Genomic DNA, 21038 nt, shown 5'->3' with positions numbered 1-21038 from the left:
TTAATGTGGACTTGTTAAGATATAATGGCATGACGCATGAGTACAATAAAAATTGTTCTGAGTCTCTTGTTTGTTTTTGTTGTGTGGTACTAATGTATAATAATTACTGATATAAATATCAATTTTTAAAGTTTTACCACACGTATAATTTATCATTTGTTGCATGTGATCATCAAAGGTATAATAACCAGAGTGACCTAAAGGTGGCAAAAATGAGTTAGTTGCCCCAAACTGTTACACAGGTTGGGGTGTCAGCGACCCCACGTTACTGGGTGGCTCTATAGGTGAGCTAAAAAAAGGTACAATTAATGCCTGTATTGGCCGACAAAATTTATTATTTTTGAAATCGAGCAGTAGGCGGCTCCTGTGCTGTCTGTCTGTTGACTGGGATACCTAGGTATAGTACCACACCTGGACTTCTCCAGGGGTCACCCACCTGGATACTGCCCTGGCCCTTCACTGCTTGGCTTCCAAGTTCGAGACGGGTTTGGGCACACCAGTGAGGTATGGTGGTATATTTAATGTGAATTATGTCACGACCCAACAGCCCAGGTTAACTGCTGGATAACATCCAAAAACCGGAAATAAACCCAAATAATTTGGGACAAAAAGGCAAAAGATTTGAGTATATGTCACACAGCTGCATCAGGTACCATAAGCGTACAGTTTACAGATGGGTCATTCGCGGCAAGTAGTAAGGAAAAAATAAATAAAAAATAATAATAATAATAATAAGCTGGATGTACTGAGTAGGTATCATATGACAGGTTTGCAATAGCTAGATTATTTATACAGCTTTGGTTCCAGTGTCTATGTCATACAATTATTGTTACCATATACACATGGTTTGGTTATAACTGCAAAGGATTAGTCAAAGGTATTGATACATTTTGTTTGAAAATCTGACATTAAGTCACAGTGTATCCTAAGTGCAATGTGGATGAGCTTTGATCCTTCAGAGGCACAGTGACTTGCTGGTAATTGATGGCTGGGTGCAGGTATTTGAACACTGCAGCCTAATCACTCAAAATAAAGGTAAACCTGGATATAACGACTGATGCAATAGGTGTCAAATATAGTCAATTTAAGCAGCTGTCAGATATAGTCAATTTAAGCAGCTAAGAGAGCCTGGCGTTAAACACATAAGAATATACAAGTATGATACTAGCGTTCGTTAGAGGAGTGTACCACAGCTGAAAATCCAGACTGTGGCAACTCCTGTACCTTATCCCCTAGCGTGCCGGCTGGGGGGAAGGATCCAGAGAGCCCGATAGCTGGGATGGTAAAGGCTGTCCGTAGCCGAGATGCGGCTGGGGAAGTGCGGCGATGCGTCCTGATTGCTGTGTAAATGCCAGCATTGGCTTGTGGTCACTTCAGGTACCGCCGTACCTCGCGGCGGGCGTCAGGATGCGTACTTGCGGTTTGGAAGTCGGCTGTATGCAGGGGGATTGGGAAGGGAGAGCCAGGTCCGTCTTGCTCGAGTGGGGGTAACGTGGGGCGCCTGCTTGAACACGTGTTTCGCCTCCTTGGCTTCTTCATGCAGCGCCATCTTGTTTGAGGGCAACTGCCCTTTATTCTGATTCCTGACCAATGGTATTAGATAGTCTCTGATTGACAGTTTTGACAGCCAATGGGCTGTTTGCTGGTGTCTGTGATTGTAGATTCATCACAGATTTTACAATTTAAGCTGGTTATCGCTTTTAAAAGAATGTTTATTCTGGTAGATTCCAGCGGAGAATTGCATGCTTTTTGTGATTATGGTAGTTTATTCTATACTTAATATTTTGATATTTTAGTTTGTAAATTTTTTAAATAATTTTTATTTTATTAATTTTTATTAATAGTTATTTAGTGTTTTTAAGTTTTTTTGAGATTTATTGATTTTTAATTTTTTATTTTTAATTATTTATTATTTGGTTTTTTTATATGGTTCATTCATATTAGTATTGGTGACATACTACAGTTGAGGAGAAAGGACAGACTCTTAACCTAGAGGAGATATGTTGAGATTTGGATTATTCTAAGATGCCCTGGTTGACATTGTGGAGGGAGGGGTATAATCATTATGGGAGATGTGCAGAGGTTAGCAATGTTCAGACCGAAAACAGAAACATAGATGGACCTGATTCGACAATAGGCATAAGGCATAGAGAGAAACATGATTGAACCATAGCTGCTCATGTGAAATATCATAAATGGATAGCTGGAACTTTGATTATGGTTCGGGCTTTCGATGGTGACCTTGGCGTGAGGTGATAGGTAGCTTGATTATCGATGCGTGCACTGTGACTAGATTGGACATTTTGTTAAGTGCACTGTGTATCGTGGTAGGTTATGTGTTTAACGCCAGGCTCTCTTAGCTGCTTAAATTGACTATATCTGACAGCTGCTTAAATTGACTATATTTGACACCTATTGCATCAGTCGTTATATCCAGGTTTACCTTTATTTTGAGTGATTAGGCTGCAGTGTTCAAATACCTGCACCCAGCCATCAATTACCAGCAAGTCACTGTGCCTCTGAAGGATCAAAGCTCATCCACATTGCACTTAGGATACACTGTGACTTAATGTCAGATTTTCAAACAAAATGTATCAATACCTTTGACTAATCCTTTGCAGTTATAACCAAACCATGTGTATATGGTAACAATAATTGTATGACATAGACACTGGAACCAAAGCTGTATAAATAATCTAGCTATTGCAAACCTGTCATATGATACCTACTCAGTACATCCAGCTTATTATTATTATTATTATTTTTTATTTATTTTTTCCTTACTACTTGCCGCGAATGACCCATCTGTAAACTGTACGCTTATGGTACCTGATGCAGCTGTGTGACATATACTCAAATCTTTTGCCTTTTTGTCCCAAATTATTTGGGTTTATTTCCGGTTTTTGGATGTTATCCAGCAGTTAACCTGGGCTGTTGGGTCGTGACATAATTCACATTAAATATACCACCATACCTCACTGGTGTGCCCAAACCCGTCTCGAACTTGGAAGCCAAGCAGTGAAGGGCCAGGGCAGTATCCAGGTGGGTGACCCCTGGAGAAGTCCAGGTGTGGTACTATACCTAGGTATCCCAGTCAACAGACAGACAGCACAGGAGCCGCCTACTGCTCGATTTCAAAAATAATAAATTTTGTCGGCCAATACAGGCATTAATTGTACCTTTTTTTAGCTCACCTATAGAGCCACCCAGTAACGTGGGGTCGCTGACACCCCAACCTGTGTAACAGTTTGGGGCAACTAACTCATTTTTGCCACCTTTAGGTCACTCTGGTTATTATACCTTTGATGATCACATGCAACAAATGATAAATTATACGTGTGGTAAAACTTTAAAAATTGATATTTATATCAGTAATTATTATACATTAGTACCACACAACAAAAACAAACAAGAGACTCAGAACAATTTTTATTGTACTCATGCGTCATGCCATTATATCTTAACAAGTCCACATTAAAAGTTATGTCTTAAATATTAATTAATATACTTTACATTTTCAAAGAGTGCGCCCAAAAAGCGTTTACTTTCTTTTGTTTTGCCCCTTGCAAATACAAAACTAACCCACCCTCAGTTATTGTTACTGAACGCTGGGCGCACCACCAACCATATAACCACCGGCATTTTAGTTTATGTGGTTTCTTATGTTGGTTACAATAAATTGGTTTAAATAATATCAATTTAATAATTGTTTCAGCTGTGCGGGTCCTTTCCCACTTCTTCCTTGCACCAAATCATACTGAGGTCTATCTCAGCTCCAAGGATCCAGCACGCAATTTCAGTATTCGCACAGAAAAAGTTGGACTTGTACGTTAACCCCAAGATATTAGATCTTCTTTTTCCTAAGGACCATCTCAATTACCCAAGTCAATGTCTAATTTCAGTCTCAAACAAGAACTACAACAGAAGAGGAGAACGGACAACCTAGACAGCATTTTTCCCAATAGCCTGAACGACACCATACCAGATTCCAATTGGACTGATGACCTCAGTAAACTTAAGTATACCCTACAACGCCAAATCAGAACAAACTGGGACCTTACCAGTCTCGAGAATTATTGTAGACTCAAGATCACACCACGAGGACTTCGCCCTAGGACATTCCCAGCTTTTGAGCTTTGCACTGAGAACCTAAAACGAGAGTGGGAGAACAGTCTATTGAAATGCTCTCAGGAGCTGATGAGCATTCTAATTCAACATAATAACCTAACTTTGGAAGCAATCTCCAAGGAAATAGAAATCCTAGGTAAAAAACTTGAACCTTGGGAACAAACCCCGGCATTCCAACTAAATTTTGAAAAAAACAAAAAGGATCTGGAAGACTACGAAAAAACTATAATTGAGAGAAAGAAAACCAAGTTTCAAAGAGATCAAATAGACTTCCAATCAGGCCGTGTTTTCAATTGGACTAGAAGAAACTTCAGAAGAGAAAACCCCAGATATCCACCATCTACATCCGATACAGAATTATCAAGTGTAGAAGATTATAGTGACGATAATCTACCGCCAGTGACTGCCACATCTAGCAGATCTTCGAATCAGACTCAACGAACCCAACCATCTACTACAGTCTACCACACCACTGAACCTTTTTTAGATTTTGGCCGGGGCAACAGAGGCCAAAAACAAAAAGAAAGACCAGACGGAGCCACACAAAGAGGAAGAAGGGACAGACCAAGATGGGAACAACAAACTCCAAACCGCTATCCCCAACGGGACAGACAACCCAAGGAACGAGCATATCAAAGCTACAGATAATAAATCTATCCTCACACATACTATCAGAAGCTCAACAAGAAGTGCTACAAAAGGGACTAACCTTTTGTCCAACATCCAACTTTGATAGATTTCAGTGGGAGACTAACCTTCAACTTTTTGGCCGGAAGCTACTCCTCACGAAATTTCATGCCAAGAAAGATCAGTATGAAACACAAGCCTCCACATGGACTAGCCAAGAACTGGAAGCAATCACCATTCTGGAAGATTTGGAGAATGAGGAGGAGCCAAATGAATCACCAACCAGACCCAGGTGTAAAAAAAGATCTACTTTTTTCCCCCCCACCAATATTTGTCCAGAAGTACAGATATTCACAAATTTGGTCTCAAGGGACTTGGATAAATTGCATTTAAGAACCAACAAAATGTACAAGAGCAATATCACAAGAGCACAAAGGAAGGCCATTCAGGAGATAAAACAGTGGGAAGACGTAATACTGAAACCATCAGATAAAGGTGGCAATATTGTCATCTGGCCCCTGCAATTATACCTGAAGGAAGCTGACAAACAGCTAAATGACATCACATGCTATACTAAGACCCTGTTTGACCCCACCTCCAATTTTAAGATCTTATATGATCGGATCATAGACAAAGCTAGAAATAACAATGTCATCTCCAAAAGTGAACATCAATTCCTCCAAACCCCACATCCTAGGATTGCGACCTTTTATATGTTACCCAAGGTCCACAAAAACATCAATGAACCACCCGGACGACCTATAGTGTCAGGTAATGGTGCCCTCATTGAACAAGCCTGTATCTTTCTCGACACACATTTAAGAAAACATGTACTCTCTTTACCTTCATATACACAAGACACAGCAGATGTGCTAAGGAAACTTAATGAAATACACCTGGAGGATGATGAGTACCTAGTGAGCATGGACGTGGAGTCACTTTATACAAGCATACAACACGATCTAGGAATCGAAGCAGTTAAATACTTCCTTGCAATGGAAGAAACTGATGACTTCCACAGTTTCCTATTGGAATTACTGGACTTTGTCCTCAAGAAAAATTATTTTATCTTCAACAGTCGGTACTACATCCAAGGGAGAGGTACTGCTATGGGCGCGGCCTGTGCCCCAACATATGCAAACCTCTTCCTTGGGTGGTGGGAACGTGAACACGTGTTCAATGACAACTACCCCGTCTATGAAAGCAGTATCACCACATGGATGAGGTACATAGACGATATCCTCCTGATTTGGAAGGGTTCTGAACAGTTGTTAATTCAATTTGTGGATCATCTGAACAAAAACTCATTAAACCTAAAATTAACATATGAACACAACTACTCAAGTATCACATTCTTGGACTTGAGAATTTACAGAGGGGAAGGCAACAAAATTGAAACAGAGCTCTTCAGAAAAACCACGGCCACGAATACTCTACTACACCAATCCAGTGCTCACTTCCCACCCACAATAACCAACATTCCAAAGGGTGAGTATTTAAGACTAAGACGAAACTGTTCAAGTGACGAAGTATTCAAGATGAAAAGCAAAGAACTTGCTGAGAGACTTAAGGTTAGAGGATACTCCAACAGGTCAATAAAAAAAGCACAACAAAATATCCAGACAACGGATCGCTCTAAAATCCTATTTCAGAAGGCACAAACTCCGCCAAAAGCCACAGACAAGACTATCAGATTTGTAGGGAATTTCTGCTCTGAATGGCGACAGATAAAAAGTATCATTCAAAAACATTGGCCTATAATCATGAGTGATGATGACCTTGCAGTCAATCTTAAACCCACTGTAGATATGAGCTGGAGGCGGGCCCCAAATCTGAAAGACCAACTGGTACGGAGTCATCTCACTCGAGAGAAATCAAGACCAACTTTACCCAAAGGCAGTTATCCATGTGGGAACTGTAAGGTGTGTCAGTACATTAATAAAACCAAAGAGATACTGGACAAACACGGTCAAACTATCCCAATCAGAGAGTATTTCAATTGCAAAAGTAAAAATGTGATATATTGCATCACATGTGAATGCAACATGCGCTATGTAGGAATGACCTCGCGCATGTTGAAGTCAAGGGCATTGGAACATTTGGGCAATATTCGAAACGCCCCTACGGACATCTCAAAAATGAAACAACTTACCACCGTGGCCCGGCACTTCTACCGAGCCCACAATGGTAAACCAAAGGGATTCTCCATTTGCGGTCTAGAACAGATCCATTTGGGCCAAAGAGGAGGAGACCTTAATGTGACATTACTCCAAAAAGAGAGTAAATGGATCTTTCGCCTGGGATCACTAGCCCCACATGGACTAAATGAGGATATTAAATATGGGTCTTTTCTTAAACCAACCTAAAGTGTCACGGTAACCAGTCTGACCCAGTCTAAAGGTTTGCCATCATAATCAAAGTTCTTTACTATCCAACCAATCTAAAACACCAGCCACAATTGAGCACTTAACCTAATCCTAAATCACTTCACCTATTCTAGGTGGGTATCATCCAACCCATCTAGAAGCTATATCACTCCATCCCCACCATTATTCACCTCTTCACTAATTTGCTAGTATTTAGTTTTAGTTTTTCACGTTTTTTCACGTGCATGCAATCATGCATTTTCATCCAGCAACAACCGCACATCTGGGATCACATCCCACCTAACTCCGATACATCGGTCCCCCCACAATCCACATCACTGTCACAATCAAAGGCTCGATAATTATCTATTTATTCAACAAATTCTAAATCTATATATTTATTTCTTCTATGTAAACTGTCCCCAACCTACCACGATACACAGTGCACTTAACAAAATGTCCAATCTAGTCACAGTGCACGCATCGATAATCAAGCTACCTATCACCTCACGCCAAGGTCACCATCGAAAGCCCGAACCATAATCAAAGTTCCAGCTATCCATTTATGATATTTCACATGAGCAGCTATGGTTCAATCATGTTTCTCTCTATGCCTTATGCCTATTGTCGAATCAGGTCCATCTATGTTTCTGTTTTCTGTCTGAACATTGCTAACCTCTGCACATCTCCCATAATGATTATACCCCTCCCTCCACAATGTCAACCAGGGCATCTTAGAATAATCCAAATCTCAACATATCTCCTCTAGGTTAAGAGTCTGTCCTTTCTCCTCAACTGTAGTATGTCACCAATACTAATATGAATGAACCATATAAAAAAACCAAATAATAAATAATTAAAAATAAAAAATTAAAAATCAATAAATCTCAAAAAAACTTAAAAACACTAAATAACTATTAATAAAAATTAATAAAATAAAAATTATTTAAAAAATTTACAAACTAAAATATCAAAATATTAAGTATAGAATAAACTACCATAATCACAAAAAGCATGCAATTCTCCGCTGGAATCTACCAGAATAAACATTCTTTTAAAAGCGATAACCAGCTTAAATTGTAAAATCTGTGATGAATCTACAATCACAGACACCAGCAAACAGCCCATTGGCTGTCAAAACTGTCAATCAGAGACTATCTAATACCATTGGTCAGGAATCAGAATAAAGGGCAGTTGCCCTCAAACAAGATGGCGCTGCATGAAGAAGCCAAGGAGGCGAAACACGTGTTCAAGCAGTCGCCCCACGTTACCCCCACTCGAGCAAGACGGACCTGGCTCTCCCTTCCCAATCCCCCTGCATACAGCCGACTTCCAAACCGCAAGTACGCATCCTGACGCCCGCCGCGAGGTACGGCGGTACCTGAAGTGACCACAAGCCAATGCTGGCATTTACACAGCAATCAGGACGCATCGCCGCACTTCCCCAGCCGCATCTCGGCTACGGACAGCCTTTACCATCCCAGCTATCGGGCTCTCTGGATCCTTCCCCCCAGCCGGCACGCTAGGGGATAAGGTACAGGAGTTGCCACAGTCTGGATTTTCAGCTGTGGTACACTCCTCTAACGAACGCTAGTATCATACTTGTATATTCTTATGTGTTTAACGCCAGGCTCTCTTAGCTGCTTAAATTGACTATATCTGACAGCTGCTTAAATTGACTATATTTGACACCTATTGCATCAGTCGTTATATCCAGGTTTACCTTTATTTTGAGTGATTAGGCTGCAGTGTTCAAATACCTGCACCCAGCCATCAATTACCAGCAAGTCACTGTGCCTCTGAAGGATCAAAGCTCATCCACATTGCACTTAGGATACACTGTGACTTAATGTCAGATTTTCAAACAAAATGTATCAATACCTTTGACTAATCCTTTGCAGTTATAACCAAACCATGTGTATATGGTAACAATAATTGTATGACATAGACACTGGAACCAAAGCTGTATAAATAATCTAGCTATTGCAAACCTGTCATATGATACCTACTCAGTACATCCAGCTTATTATTATTATTATTATTTTTTATTTATTTTTTCCTTACTACTTGCCGCGAATGACCCATCTGTAAACTGTACGCTTATGGTACCTGATGCAGCTGTGTGACATATACTCAAATCTTTTGCCTTTTTGTCCCAAATTATTTGGGTTTATTTCCGGTTTTTGGATGTTATCCAGCAGTTAACCTGGGCTGTTGGGTCGTGACATAATTCACATTAAATATACCACCATACCTCACTGGTGTGCCCAAACCCGTCTCGAACTTGGAAGCCAAGCAGTGAAGGGCCAGGGCAGTATCCAGGTGGGTGACCCCTGGAGAAGTCCAGGTGTGGTACTATACCTAGGTATCCCAGTCAACAGACAGACAGCACAGGAGCCGCCTACTGCTCGATTTCAAAAATAATAAATTTTGTCGGCCAATACAGGCATTAATTGTACCTTTTTTTAGCTCACCTATAGAGCCACCCAGTAACGTGGGGTCGCTGACACCCCAACCTGTGTAACAGTTTGGGGCAACTAACTCATTTTTGCCACCTTTAGGTCACTCTGGTTATTATACCTTTGATGATCACATGCAACAAATGATAAATTATACGTGTGGTAAAACTTTAAAAATTGATATTTATATCAGTAATTATTATACATTAGTACCACACAACAAAAACAAACAAGAGACTCAGAACAATTTTTATTGTACTCATGCGTCATGCCATTATATCTTAACAAGTCCACATTAAAAGTTATGTCTTAAATATTAATTAATATACTTTACATTTTCAAAGAGTGCGCCCAAAAAGCGTTTACTTTCTTTTGTTTTGCCCCTTGCAAATACAAAACTAACCCACCCTCAGTTATTGTTACTGAACGCTGGGCGCACCACCAACCATATAACCACCGGCATTTTAGTTTATGTGGTTTCTTATGTTGGTTACAATAAATTGGTTTAAATAATATCAATTTAATAATTGTTTCAGCTGTGCGGGTCCTTTCCCACTTCTTCCTTGCACCAAATCATACTGAGGTCTATCTCAGCTCCAAGGATCCAGCACGCAATTTCAGTATTCGCACAGAAAAAGTTGGACTTGTACGTTAACCCCAAGATATTAGATCTTCTTTTTCCTAAGGACCATCTCAATTACCCAAGTCAATGTCTAATTTCAGTCTCAAACAAGAACTACAACAGAAGAGGAGAACGGACAACCTAGACAGCATTTTTCCCAATAGCCTGAACGACACCATACCAGATTCCAATTGGACTGATGACCTCAGTAAACTTAAGTATACCCTACAACGCCAAATCAGAACAAACTGGGACCTTACCAGTCTCGAGAATTATTGTAGACTCAAGATCACACCACGAGGACTTCGCCCTAGGACATTCCCAGCTTTTGAGCTTTGCACTGAGAACCTAAAACGAGAGTGGGAGAACAGTCTATTGAAATGCTCTCAGGAGCTGATGAGCATTCTAATTCAACATAATAACCTAACTTTGGAAGCAATCTCCAAGGAAATAGAAATCCTAGGTAAAAAACTTGAACCTTGGGAACAAACCCCGGCATTCCAACTAAATTTTGAAAAAAACAAAAAGGATCTGGAAGACTACGAAAAAACTATAATTGAGAGAAAGAAAACCAAGTTTCAAAGAGATCAAATAGACTTCCAATCAGGCCGTGTTTTCAATTGGACTAGAAGAAACTTCAGAAGAGAAAACCCCAGATATCCACCATCTACATCCGATACAGAATTATCAAGTGTAGAAGATTATAGTGACGATAATCTACCGCCAGTGACTGCCACATCTAGCAGATCTTCGAATCAGACTCAACGAACCCAACCATCTACTACAGTCTACCACACCACTGAACCTTTTTTAGATTTTGGCCGGGGCAACAGAGGCCAAAAACAAAAAGAAAGACCAGACGGAGCCACACAAAGAGGAAGAAGGGACAGACCAAGATGGGAACAACAAACTCCAAACCGCTATCCCCAACGGGACAGACAACCCAAGGAACGAGCATATCAAAGCTACAGATAATAAATCTATCCTCACACATACTATCAGAAGCTCAACAAGAAGTGCTACAAAAGGGACTAACCTTTTGTCCAACATCCAACTTTGATAGATTTCAGTGGGAGACTAACCTTCCACTTTTTGGCCGGAAGCTACTCCTCACGAAATTTCATGCCAAGAAAGATCAGTATGAAACACAAGCCTCCACATGGACTAGCCAAGAACTGGAAGCAATCACCATTCTGGAAGATTTGGAGAATGAGGAGGAGCCAAATGAATCACCAACCAGACCCAGGTGTAAAAAAAGATCTACTTTTTTTCCCCCCACCAATATCTGTCCAGAAGTACAGATATTCACAAATTTGGTCTCAAGGGACTTGGATAAATTGCATTTAAGAACCAACAAAATGTACAAGAGCAATATCACAAGAGCACAAAGGAAGGCCATTCAGGAGATAAAACAGTGGGAAGACGTAATACTGAAACCATCAGATAAAGGTGGCAATATTGTCATCTGGCCCCTGCAATTATACCTGAAGGAAGCTGACAAACAGCTAAATGACATCACATGCTATACTAAGACCCTGTTTGACCCCACCTCCAATTTTAAGATCTTATATGATCGGATCATAGACAAAGCTAGAAATAACAATGTCATCTCCAAAAGTGAACATCAATTCCTCCAAACCCCACATCCTAGGATTGCGACCTTTTATATGTTACCCAAGGTCCACAAAAACATCAATGAACCACCCGGACGACCTATAGTGTCAGGTAATGGTGCCCTCATTGAACAAGCCTGTATCTTTCTCGACACACATTTAAGAAAACATGTACTCTCTTTACCTTCATATACACAAGACACAGCAGATGTGCTAAGGAAACTTAATGAAATACACCTGGAGGATGATGAGTACCTAGTGAGCATGGACGTGGAGTCACTTTATACAAGCATACAACACGATCTAGGAATCGAAGCAGTTAAATACTTCCTTGCAATGGAAGAAACTGATGACTTCCACAGTTTCCTATTGGAATTACTGGACTTTGTCCTCAAGAAAAATTATTTTATCTTCAACAGTCGGTACTACATCCAAGGGAGAGGTACTGCTATGGGCGCGGCCTGTGCCCCAACATATGCAAACCTCTTCCTTGGGTGGTGGGAACGTGAACACGTGTTCAATGACAACTACCCCGTCTATGAAAGCAGTATCACCACATGGATGAGGTACATAGACGATATCCTCCTGATTTGGAAGGGTTCTGAACAGTTGTTAATTCAATTTGTGGATCATCTGAACAAAAACTCATTAAACCTAAAATTAACATATGAACACAACTACTCAAGTATCACATTCTTGGACTTGAGAATTTACAGAGGGGAAGGCAACAAAATTGAAACAGAGCTCTTCAGAAAAACCACGGCCACGAATACTCTACTACACCAATCCAGTGCTCACTTCCCACCCACAATAACCAACATTCCAAAGGGTGAGTATTTAAGACTAAGACGAAACTGTTCAAGTGACGAAGTATTCAAGATGAAAAGCAAAGAACTTGCTGAGAGACTTAAGGTTAGAGGATACTCCAACAGGTCAATAAAAAAAGCACAACAAAATATCCAGACAACGGATCGCTCTAAAATCCTATTTCAGAAGGCACAAACTCCGCCAAAAGCCACAGACAAGACTATCAGATTTGTAGGGAATTTCTGCTCTGAATGGCGACAGATAAAAAGTATCATTCAAAAACATTGGCCTATAATCATGAGTGATGATGACCTTGCAGTCAATCTTAAACCCACTGTAGATATGAGCTGGAGGCGGGCCCCAAATCTGAAAGACCAACTGGTACGGAGTCATCTCACTCGAGAGAAATCAAGACCAACTTTACCCAAAGGCAGTTATCCATGTGGGAACTGTAAGGTGTGTCAGTACATTAATAAAACCAAAGAGATACTGGACAAACACGGTCAAACTATCCCAATCAGAGAGTATTTCAATTGCAAAAGTAAAAATGTGATATATTGCATCACATGTGAATGCAACATGCGCTATGTAGGAATGACCTCGCGCATGTTGAAGTCAAGGGCATTGGAACATTTGGGCAATATTCGAAACGCCCCTACGGACATCTCAAAAATGAAACAACTTACCACCGTGGCCCGGCACTTCTACCGAGCCCACAATGGTAAACCAAAGGGATTCTCCATTTGCGGTCTAGAACAGATCCATTTGGGCCAAAGAGGAGGAGACCTTAATGTGACATTACTCCAAAAAGAGAGTAAATGGATCTTTCGCCTGGGATCACTAGCCCCACATGGACTAAATGAGGATATTAAATATGGGTCTTTTCTTAAACCAACCTAAAGTGTCACGGTAACCAGTCTGACCCAGTCTAAAGGTTTGCCATCATAATCAAAGTTCTTTACTATCCAACCAATCTAAAACACCAGCCACAATTGAGCACTTAACCTAATCCTAAATCACTTCACCTATTCTAGGTGGGTATCATCCAACCCATCTAGAAGCTATATCACTCCATCCCCACCATTATTCACCTCTTCACTAATTTGCTAGTATTTAGTTTTAGTTTTTCACGTTTTTTCACGTGCATGCAATCATGCATTTTCATCCAGCAACAACCGCACATCTGGGATCACATCCCACCTAACTCCGATACATCGGTCCCCCCACAATCCACATCACTGTCACAATCAAAGGCTCGATAATTATCTATTTATTCAACAAATTCTAAATCTATATATTTATTTCTTCTATGTAAACTGTCCCCAACCTACCACGATACACAGTGCACTTAACAAAATGTCCAATCTAGTCACAGTGCACGCATCGATAATCAAGCTACCTATCACCTCACGCCAAGGTCACCATCGAAAGCCCGAACCATAATCAAAGTTCCAGCTATCCATTTATGATATTTCACATGAGCAGCTATGGTTCAATCATGTTTCTCTCTATGCCTTATGCCTATTGTCGAATCAGGTCCATCTATGTTTCTGTTTTCTGTCTGAACATTGCTAACCTCTGCACATCTCCCATAATGATTATACCCCTCCCTCCACAATGTCAACCAGGGCATCTTAGAATAATCCAAATCTCAACATATCTCCTCTAGGTTAAGAGTCTGTCCTTTCTCCTCAACTGTAGTATGTCACCAATACTAATATGAATGAACCATATAAAAAAACCAAATAATAAATAATTAAAAATAAAAAATTAAAAATCAATAAATCTCAAAAAAACTTAAAAACACTAAATAACTATTAATAAAAATTAATAAAATAAAAATTATTTAAAAAATTTACAAACTAAAATATCAAAATATTAAGTATAGAATAAACTACCATAATCACAAAAAGCATGCAATTCTCCGCTGGAATCTACCAGAATAAACATTCTTTTAAAAGCGATAACCAGCTTAAATTGTAAAATCTGTGATGAATCTACAATCACAGACACCAGCAAACAGCCCATTGGCTGTCAAAACTGTCAATCAGAGACTATCTAATACCATTGGTCAGGAATCAGAATAAAGGGCAGTTGCCCTCAAACAAGATGGCGCTGCATGAAGAAGCCAAGGAGGCGAAACACGTGTTCAAGCAGGCGCCCCACGTTACCCCCACTCGAGCAAGACGGACCTGGCTCTCCCTTCCCAATCCCCCTGCATACAGCCGACTTCCAAACCGCAAGTACGCATCCTGACGCCCGCCGCGAGGTACGGCGGTACCTGAAGTGACCACAAGCCAATGCTGGCATTTACACAGCAATCAGGACGCATCGCCGCACTTCCCCAGCCGCATCTCGGCTACGGACAGACTTTACCATCCCAGCTATCGGGCTCTCTGGATCCTTCCCCCCAGCCGGCACGCTAGGGGATAAGGTACAGGAGTTGCCACAGTCTGGATTTTCAGCTGTGGTACACTCCTCTAACGAACGCTAGTATCATACTTGTATATTCTTATGTGTTTAACGCCAGGCTCTCTTAGCTGCTTAAATTGACTATATCTGACAGCTGCTTAAATTGACTATATTTGACACCTATTGCATCAGTCGTTATATCCAGGTTTACCTTTATTTTGAGTGATTAGGCTGCAGTGTTCAAATACCTGCACCCAGCCATCAATTACCAGCAAGTCACTGTGCCTCTGAAGGATCAAAGCTCATCCACATTGCACTTAGGATACACTGTGACTTAATGTCAGATTTTCAAACAAAATGTATCAATACCTTTGACTAATCCTTTGCAGTTATAACCAAACCATGTGTATATGGTAACAATAATTGTATGACATAGACACTGGAACCAAAGCTGTATAAATAATCTAGCTATTGCAAACCTGTCATATGATACCTACTCAGTACATCCAGCTTATTATTATTATTATTATTTTTTATTTATTTTTTCCTTACTACTTGCCGCAAATGACCCATCTGTAAACTGTACGCTTATGGTACCTGATGCAGCTGTGTGACATATACTCAAATCTTTTGCCTTTTTGTCCCAAATTATTTGGGTTTATTTCCGGTTTTTGGATGTTATCCAGCAGTTAACCTGGGCTGTTGGGTCGTGACATAATTCACATTAAATATACCACCATACCTCACTGGTGTGCCCAAACCCGTCTCGAACTTGGAAGCCAAGCAGTGAAGGGCCAGGGCAGTATCCAGGTGGGTGACCCCTGGAGAAGTCCAGGTGTGGTACTATACCTAGGTATCCCAGTCAACAGACAGACAGCACAGGAGCCGCCTACTGCTCGATTTCAAAAATAATAAATTTTGTCGGCCAATACAGGCATTAATTGTACCTTTTTTTAGCTCACCTATAGAGCCACCCAGTAACGTGGGGTCGCTGACACCCCAACCTGTGTAACAGTTTGGGGCAACTAACTCATTTTTGCCACCTTTAGGTCACTCTGGTTATTATACCTTTGATGATCACATGCAACAAATGATAAATTATACGTGTGGTAAAACTTTAAAAATTGATATTTATATCAGTAATTATTATACATTAGTACCACACAACAAAAACAAACAAGAGACTCAGAACAATTTTTATTGTACTCATGCGTCATGCCATTATATCTTAACAAGTCCACATTAAAAGTTATGTCTTAAATATTAATTAATATACTTTACATTTTCAAAGAGTGCGCCCAAAAAGCGTTTACTTTCTTTTGTTTTGCCCCTTGCAAATACAAAACTAACCCACCCTCAGTTATTGTTACTGAACGCTGGGCGCACCACCAACCATATAACCACCGGCATTTTAGTTTATGTGGTTTCTTATGTTGGTTACAATAAATTGGTTTAAATAATATCAATTTAATAATTGTTTCAGCTGTGCGGGTCCTTTCCCACTTCTTCCCTGTCCAGGCTGAAGCCTGGGGCTGTCCCTGGTACCCCTGAGCTATGGGTACCGGGCTGATTGTAGTGTAAAAAATGAGTCCCAGCAAGCCTGGACCGCATACTGGGACTTGGAGAACCACAAGTCCCAGCATGCGGCCCATGAATGGGCTTGCTGGGACTCTTGGTTCCATAGCAGAACCAATAGGTAAATAAAAATACAAACACACCACTTATTTAGCAATGTATACCCAGCCCGCTATTGCAAATGACAAGATGCGGCAAGTTCAAACACACGCACACTTTGGCCGCGGCACCTTATATAATAAGTGTCCCCCTGGCTGTGGCATTACCCTGCTGGCTGGTTGGGCCTGGTGCTGGTTCTTAAAATACGGGAGACCCCTACTCCTTCGTATTTTGGGAACCAGGACCAGCCCTTGGGCCTGGTGCTGGTTTTAAAAAATACAGGGAACCCCTACTCGGTTTGTTCACTGATTTTTTAAAACCAGGACCGGCTCTTTGAGCCTGGTGCTGGCTATGGCCCTGGGAGGAGAACCCCACACCATTTTTTTTTCATTATTTATTTATCCTTTTTTTTTACACTGAAGCTTGGACTGATCTGTGCAGGCTGCCGATACAAATTTGTATTTAAAATACAAATTCGTATCGGCAAAAATACGAATGCATACGACATCAGAAAATACAAATCAGTCAAATAAGACTGCTTTGTAAATTCCCCTCAGGAATACAAATTTGTATACGGCTATACTAGTCATATGCATTCGTATTCAGAATACGAATACGAAAATTCGTATTCTTAGTAAATTTCCCCCAATGTCTTTTCATTTCAATATTTAAATTTAATAGAAAAAGGTAAAATTTATAGATACAAAATAGCTGTAAATAATTGATAAATGCTACATTGCATTCCTAAATAACAAGAACAACCACTTTTGCTGCAAATTGTAAAACTTGCAAATAGTTCCCTGTTCTCTGAACTAAGGTAATAAAGTTTTTTGTGCCACGGTATAAACACTGAGACTTGTGGCCCGGAGCTGGTCAAGTATTGCTCTCTGTGAGTGAATGAGGCAGAAAGAATTTCACAGTGTGATATGAGCGCTATTATGTTCTGTAAATGGCGAGCAGAACTGGCAGTGATCAGTCGCACAGCTGTCCTGCTTACAAAGTCAGCAATTTGCTTAGATAACATTATTTCTAATTATGCAGAAAAAGAAACTCAATTGCCATACATAATTGTTATTTATATCTGTTTGCTGTTACATCAAACCTCCAGAAGTCAGAGAGAAAGTTCATTTTAATCCAAACTGGGTCATCTAATCTATTTCCGGCATTAAATGAGATTATGTAGATATTAATATGAAAGAACTTCTCAAAGGTTGAGTTCATATTTTCAGCGCATAACATTTCTGATGATCTATTCATCATATCTTTATTAACCTTCAAAGTAGAAAACATCAAAATGTTACTTATTAAACCATTAGGCACCAATGTGGTTTTTAATGTCCCTGATCAAGCGAGCTCACAGAACAGAGCAGATAATAGACAGAGAGGGAGAATTGTTGTCAGGGTGAATATGGATTCATTTTTCAGAACTCCTGGATTATTGTTAAACCACAACACAAACTTTTGTAAACAATTAAAAATGGCAGCAATATAGTAAAAATGCTTATTTGTGTAACATTAATAAGGCTTAAGGCTGAATAATAATCCAATTTAAACCCCAAAGTTAAGTTGTGGGACACTTCCCCTTTAAGAAATATTGATTGACACTTGTATATTGTTTTGTTATTTTTCTTTGCCTACTTCTAAAAGAATGTATGGTGTGTGAGGGGCTGAGGTGTTATGAGTTATTACAAGTGGTGGCTAATATATATTTTGGGAAGAAGCACTGCCGCTATCCATGCCCAGCTTGACTGCACATAGACAAATCCACAGCTTCTATCAGTTGCAGTTCATAAAAAGCCAGAAAGAGCTGCATGAAAAGCAGGGAGTGACTTCCTACTGGATGTACACTCTCTGCCAATCACAGCCCGGACTGGCAGTCCCAGATGGATGAAACTGTATGTTCTGTGGGTGAATGGCAAATAATACTTCCAATGGTTTAATAAGTATCATGCCAGTCACTGTGTAGCCAGTGCAGTTACAGAGACTGTAACTGGCTTAGCTGAGCTCCCTGAGGTGTTGCATTTTACTGTGAGAGGCTTCAGTCCTTCCACTCTATTTTTCATTGTGTTGTTTATTTTATTTTATTTTTTTTAAATCAATTAATTTTTATTGATGAGTTTTTGTATACACACAAAAGTAACATTAAAAAAATAAAATACAATTTAAAATCAATAAATAAATAAATGAACATTCGTACATTGTCTATATATTTGACACAGGTGTGTCATTCGAACATAGCTGAGTAACATATATTATCATAGGTCTTTGGAATGAATAGTGGAAGGCATTACATGGAGACAGTGGATGCCCAGGCCAGGCACATACAATCAGGACAGTAGAGCAAATTAGGGGGAATGGTCCTGGGTGTACACCAAAGAATTCTGCCAAAGGCCCCTGACCTTGTCAAATTTACTTTCACATCCACGTTTGGAGTACATAAAGCGGTCATGGGAGAGGGTGACATTAACAAGCGCAATCCACATAGCATGAGTGGGAGGGTCCGGGCTCATCCAAGTTCTAGCAATACAGACTCGGGCTAGAATGAGAAGGTTGTTAACATAGAAACATAGAATTTGACGGCAGATAAGAACCACTTGGCCCATCTAGTCTGCCCCTTTTTTAAACATGTTACCTCAAACCATATTTGATCCTTATTTTTTTTTTGTAAGGATATCAATATGCCTATCCCAAGCATATTTAAATTGTACTACTGTATTTGCCTCTACCACCTCTGATGGGAGGCTATTCCACTTATCTACTACTCTTTCGTGAAGTAATTCTTCCTCAAATTTTCAGTGCATGTCCTCGTGTTCTGCTGCTCTTCTTCCTGTGAAAAATGTCTCCCACCTGTACCTTGTTATAACCCTTGATATATTTGAAAGTTTCTATCATGTCCCCCCTTTCCCTTCTCTGCTCTAAAGTATACAGATTAAGATATTTTAGTCTTTCCTGGTATGTTTTGTGATTGTAGGCCATGCACCATTTTAGTTGCCCTTCTTTGTGCAGTCTCTAATGTATTTATATCCTTCTGGAGATATGGCCTCCAGAACTGAACACAATACTCTAGATGAGGTTGTACCAATGATCTATACAGTGGCATTATTATTACTTCTTTCTTTCTACTGCTGATACCTCTCCCAATGCAACCAAGCATCTGACTTGCATTCTTCATTGCTTTATTACATTGCCTACCTGCCTTTAAGTCCCCTTAACAAATAGCCAGAGATGAGTAGGTAAGAGCTCCTCTAAATCAAGACCAAAATTACAGATACGGAGGGTTATAAGGGTGACCTGAACTCCTGTATCTCGGATACTAAGAGTAATCTCCTCCCAAAAAGAGTATACATGTGGACATAGCCATAGCAAATGCCAGAAACCAGCCCAAGACTCTGAACATTTAGGACATGCGTCCGTAACAGTACCGCCTATCCACAGTAATCTACTCGGAGTCCAGTAAACTTGTGTAGAATAAATAGCTGGATTTGCTAGAACCTGGCTTACGCCATGGCACTCCTTGGGGAGGCAACCATAGAAATCCAATCCTCAATGGGCCCCAGGTCAACCACCCATTTAGTACGCAAAGCACTCAACTTATCAGCTCCGGAGAAGGAGAGGTTGTTTATTTATTTTTATTTACAGTTTTTTATATAGCATAGCAAATTCCATTGTGCTTTTCAATTGGAAATAAGCTTACAATTTATAGGGAAGTAGGCATTGATGGTGGTACAGTGGAAAACCTCTGCTGGATTTAAGTGAGTGACAGACACTTCGGTGAATTAGGGTGACTTGTCCTGATAAAAGTTCAATAAGGGTGCAATAGCATACGTGTTTCACCGCTAAATGCGGCTTTTTCAAGGATAACTTGCTCTGTGTAAAGTCAGGGTTTAAATACCCTCTTAATGAGGATGATGTCATACACCTGACTATGCATATAGTTACTACAACATTGCGTATACATGTCAAAACAGTATAAATAAAGCATGTGGTAAAGAATAGGAGACAGACTTACTTGTAGGTATGATATTAAAATAGATTTGTTGGTGAGAAATCCTTTAAACATCCAATTCAGTTAAGTGAGGGGGAACGGGGTGAAACTGAGTTCCACCACCTCTAATTATGAGGTGGAACATTTTAACCTCCACATTGGCCCTGCACAGGAATTCTCACAGAAAAGCATTCTAGTTTGCAGGGGGATGCCAAAAACCCTACCACTGCCTAATGGGGGAGGGGAGGGGGTGTAATTAGTTGGCATAAAGAAATGAGTTTCCTCACCTCTGCATGACAACTTTATGCCCTGGCTATAGTACAATCTTTTTAGTTGGAAATACAA

The 21038-nt window shown here is 40.2% G+C and overlaps 4 pseudogenes; 3 read left to right on the top strand and 1 right to left on the bottom strand.

Moving 5' to 3' along the window:
- Positions 1 to 399: 399 nt before the first annotated feature.
- LOC146040595 (5S ribosomal RNA) lies at positions 400 to 518 on the bottom strand (annotated as a pseudogene).
- A 2442-nt stretch (positions 519 to 2960) lies between these two features.
- On the top strand, positions 2961 to 3079 carry LOC146040584 (5S ribosomal RNA; annotated as a pseudogene).
- Positions 3080 to 9361: 6282 nt separating this feature from the next.
- On the top strand, positions 9362 to 9480 carry LOC146040573 (5S ribosomal RNA; annotated as a pseudogene).
- A 6282-nt stretch (positions 9481 to 15762) lies between these two features.
- Positions 15763 to 15881, top strand: LOC146040562 (5S ribosomal RNA; annotated as a pseudogene).
- Positions 15882 to 21038: the final 5157 nt, after the last annotated feature.

Source organism: Crinia signifera, chromosome 1 (genome assembly GCF_055691185.1).
Source record: "Crinia signifera chromosome 1, ASM5569118v1, whole genome shotgun sequence".
Classification (NCBI taxonomy): domain Eukaryota; kingdom Metazoa; phylum Chordata; class Amphibia; order Anura; family Myobatrachidae; genus Crinia; species Crinia signifera.
Note: the sequence above shows the minus strand (reverse complement) of the source record. Positions and strands in the feature narration are given on the sequence as shown.